Raw genomic sequence first — 5,183 nt, forward strand, 5'->3', positions numbered from 1 at the left:
CGATTTAACCCTGAGAGTGTGCAACATGGAACCAAATGGACCCATACAACAATTTATTTTGTAGTATACTGTACTAAATGAACACACTATTTTACTGAGTTAAAGATTACCTCCACAATAAACATTAATGTGTATGCTATTCATTTTGAACTGTAAAGTACTGTAGGCTCCACATTTATTTTATCAAATGCCCCTAGGGTTTTCAAAATATCCAAAATTGACTACACACCAACTATGACAGTGCTTATAATATGAAATGCGTTGCACAACCTCCCAAACTTAGTCCGGGAAACTCTTAACACCTAAAAATATACTAACACGTTAACTTTAGCTCTGTTGCAACTTGCATGCCAGATTGTGTTGCAAATTTAGTGCACACCTTTACCCTGCATTAAGGACTAAATGTTTTATTAATGATTTATTAAATGTATTTGTATTTTTATTTATTAATTATATCAATTAGAATTATCTTAATTTATTTCAAATTCATCTGTAATTAATACTTATAAGTTGTATTTATACACTGAAGGCTGAGGTCAGTCTGTGTGTGTGTGTGTGTGTGTGTGTGTGTGTGTGTGTGTGTGTGTGTGTGTGTGTGTGTGTGTGTGTGTGTGTGTGTGTGTGTGTGTGTGTGTGTGTGTGTGTGTGTGTGTGTGCTATGATGACACATTGTGGTTAGACAACACAAAGCACACTCCATATTTGGGCGTAGCTACATTGCAAAATTTTTATCCCAGGCTTTTTATAGGATAAATCTATGGCTCGGATCAGGCTTAAACGTTGCCCAAATTTGGAGTCATATGTCATAGATGTCATAAAACGAGTAACATCATAGATGACTGACGTCATTGGCTGGCAACAGTTAGTCCCAGCGTGATCTAAGATGAGAGTGATGACACTACTAGCGTTGACTCCCATTGTAAGAATGGAATGCAGAAATGCATTCTCAATGAGGAAGTTACAATGTTTGGAACTAACAGCCCATAGCGGCTCGCTTTACGGCGAGATCAAAGCGTGTCATAACTCTCTCTTCTCTATGGGTCTGGTTAGTCCGAGATCCACATTGGAGCCATGCTGTTCCCATGGGGGGCCCAACTTCCACATGATTCAAAGTGTTAAATAGCTCTATATTCTTGATGGTCATTTTTGCTATGAAGTGTCTCTTCAGCTCTCTAGTAGACAGAATTTTTGAGTGGTGCCAACCACTCCTATATCTGACTTTGTCCGTGTGTCCGTATGTATGTATGTATGTCTGTCCAATAAACAAACATTGATGACAACATCAATACGGGGCTCATCAAAGGCACCACTCTCTTCACACAGGGTGTGATTTTTTTTTTAGGTCAGGATACCAATTTGATCCAATCAGGAGAGAGAACCGCGCAAAGATCATGTATTAGCTTATTACTGTGTTCCAGTACCAATTGTGTCTGCCCCCCACCTTTCTAGTTTCACATGTTTATCCTGCATTTTGTAACAGGTCTCTCTCCTGAATGGTTGAAATTGGTATCCCAACCTGAACACGTTTACTAAAGATTTGGAGACAGAGACCCCTGTTACTGGATAATCTATAGAGCAATGATTAGTGTTGGAACCATAGAGCTTTAACTTTTAACAAAAAAAACGTTTTGTATACCACTTACACCCCCTTTAAGGACTAACTGAAGCTACAACTTACAAACCACCAAAAATATATATTTTTCTGTCACTGGAGCTTATGTAATGTAATGTACTGTATGTACTGTTATGTCTTACTGATGAATTGAGTACAGTGGACCACAATGGAAACAACCCCCCCTGGGCTTTTTGTGTTATCCGTTTAGCATAATGTTTGACTGTACTACAGTACATGTACTAAACTAAAGTATTCCATTAATCAATCAAACCTTATCTGTTAGGAACACCCGACTGAACTGACTTGGTTTACAGAAGACGACCTGAATGAACTGTGAACACAGCTGGCCCTGGATAAGAAATAATCAACTAAGCAATTTCTTGGTGGTAAACAGCAATTATTTATTGAAATAAAATTAAAAGAATAAGTACCAGATCTATTGCATTATTGTAACATTTTTGTTTTCTGTAGGGGTTACTCTACATTTTTTTTATTTGTATTTTTTTATTGTTGGTTGTACTGAACACAAGTATACAAGGAACATTCAGCTATCACAGATTGCACACCAGATAAACGGTAGTAATGCGGTCCTAATACAAGACCGCCAAAATAATCCACGATTTCTTTTTCTTCTTTTCTCTCATTAGTCCTTTAATGCTTTAATTTATAACTCCGTCGCACGACGGTGTCGCTCGCCGAAAGCAGCCCATCTACAAGCTCACGACGCGTCGTGAGCTTGTGGATCGGCTGTTTTCGGCCAACCTATCACACGGGGCTGAGAACAAACTCAACGGACAATTCCTCGGAATCCCCCCCAATCCCAAAAAGAATCCAACAAAAAAACAATAATAATGCCAAGAACATGTACAATGTACTGACACATAAAGTCAGCTGTGTTAATAGACATGCAACAAGTAACAAAACTTGCTGAAATTGCAATAAATCATTAAAAAACTCTAAAACCAGTATCATTGCATAAATACTTTGTACAGTTCATTTTTCACCGACGAAATGCAACCTTTGTTAAAAAATGATAACGCCCAACATAAAAATTTGCATACAATAAAAACGTCATGATTCCTCTCAAGTTTTTGTACATCTGAAGGTGCAAAGAAACTGATTGATATAATAATAATACAAATTAATAATAATAATAATAAAAAATAATAAGCCGCTACGGCTTCTCAATGCGCCAGGGCGGCAGCTAAAATGTTATCAGCGAGATGGTATGATTGCACGCTACTGTGGATACAGTACATATTTGTAGAATGATACATTAATAACAATAATAAGAGTGCATATTATATGGCAAGGGTCTTGAGGGGAGTGTAGTAAAGGCTAAATTTGTAGTGTCGTGAGACAACAAAGATTAAATAAAAATAAAACGCCATATTGTCATGAATTGGCCTTTAAGGAGAATCATAAACCCACTGCATTTGTGTAACAGTCAAAGAAAAGTTTAAAGAATAGTTCTTTCTAGCAAAGAAAGCAGCTTTGAGTGCACAGTTGCCCACAGAATCAGACCAAACGGACACAATAAGGAGAAGGATTCAACAAAATGAAAATAACCTAATATTCCACAGTCTCGGGAGGGAAAAAAGAAAAAAAAACTTTTTGTGAGGACTGACATCAGAAGCCGGATTTATACATTGTCGCACAAATGCGGCCCCGGCCGGAAATAGTCGATCTACCAGCTCACAAGGCATCCGCAATGCCTTGTTTGTGAGCTTGTAGATCGTCTATTTCCGGCCGGGGACTCGGTCATGTGATGGGAGTATAAATTAGGCATAGCATTGACAGTAAAAGAAAAGGTCTGCATCACATCAGGAAAAGTTTCACGCTACAATCCTCCCTCGAACAAATGTGTGACGTTCCCTCGTGTCCCTGCATGCTCCAAATTACGACACACACACGCACACACACACACACACACACACACACACACACACACGCTCATCTACAGCAGTACTGTTGCTTCTGCCTAGAATCTAAATGCCCCAGAATCGCTCAAAAACTTCCTGCGCCTTTGTAGGAGCAGATGTTACCTTTTTCAAAAGTATACATAATACATCTCATCTCTGTCGTAGCTCTGATCTTTAAACGGATTATTTACACCTTGCACTCGCAATAGAAACAATTTCTCTCCTTTGAGGGACAGACAGTGAAATAAAAGGAGTTCTTAAGAATAAAAAAAAAAAAGTGCTCGCCTACTGTCACTATAATGAAAGTACAAATTCTACTGCTGCTCTTGCATGATGCGGGGAATAACGTGAGATTTTACGTTACAGAGGGTTTAACGCCGTTATGTGATGTAGTGAAATAATGCCACAGGTTCCGAGAAATGGTCAGCAAGTGACATGTGCCACACGGAATTTAACCAGGACGACACCGAAAACCGAACAAAAACAAAATGACAGGACAGAAAAATGACAATATCCCTTGTTTGTGAGCTGGGTCAGTGCAAATACAGTACACTTTCAATTAACACAGATTTTGCTGTGTCGAGGGGGACAGACTAGAATTGTGCAGTAATGTTACTTTTCTTTTCAGTATTCAATATTCCACAGATGCTGAACCTTTTGTTTTCCCCTCTCGATGACAAGCTACCCAATATCTCATGGCTAGTGTAAGGGCGGGGAAGCAAAAAAAAAGAAAAAGCCACTTGATATGAGAAATAAAGAATAGCTGAAATGATAAGGTCTCCAGTCTTCACAAAGCAGCAGCAATATCAAAACAACCTACAACTTGGAAGTCAATCTGACCGACATGATAGTGGGATGTAAAAAAGAAAAAGAATCAACATAATAGTTGGTCGTTATGTGCTACGTACATGATATATCAAAGCAAATTTGGCAAAAGGTAAAGAAAGAAAAAAACGAAACAATCTCTCTTCGATGGCAATGGTTTTGATACAGTGGGCAACACACAACATAAATCACATTTGTAAAACAAAATAAAAATGTAAAAAAGAAAATTAAAAATTAAGTCATTGCATAACTAGGTCCCACTAGTAAAAGTCAACCCAAGACCCCCCCCCACCCCTTCTCCGTGACTTAAGTGACAGCGACTACACACACAATCATTTTGTTTTTGTTTTTAAAGCCAGGAGTGTTTAGTCACAACGCTATGTTACAGGCAATGACGATTTTGTTGTTTTTTAGTTTTTAGTTTTTTAAAGTTCTTCTCGTTAACGTGTTGGTTTTTCTTCGTCTAGTTAAAAAGGCCGTTGTTTTAAGTTATTTACAATATAAACAAGTCTGTTGCACGGTTTACCGCTCCCGTAACATGTGGGTCTAGAAGGCTTATTAAAGCAGAGGGCTGTCGGCTTGGGGATGCTGGGACCTGACGTAGGGGCGGTGGAGGCGTGGTTTATTTGAACGCCGCCACTCCCGGTTCCTTTTTTTTTGTGTGTAAGTATGTTACAGTACGCCAGTGGTTCTCAAACTTTCACTCAATTCAAGGACTCCCCCCCCCAGTACGCCACAGACCCCCCCCTAACTCAGAGAGTATACAAATGGAACCAAATGGACCCGTAAGGGTCCATTTGGTTCCATTTGCACACGCTCTG

This window comes from Gymnoscopelus microlampas (genome assembly GCF_963454915.1).
Source record: "Gymnoscopelus microlampas genome assembly, chromosome: 4".
Taxonomy (NCBI): domain Eukaryota; kingdom Metazoa; phylum Chordata; class Actinopteri; order Myctophiformes; family Myctophidae; genus Gymnoscopelus; species Gymnoscopelus microlampas.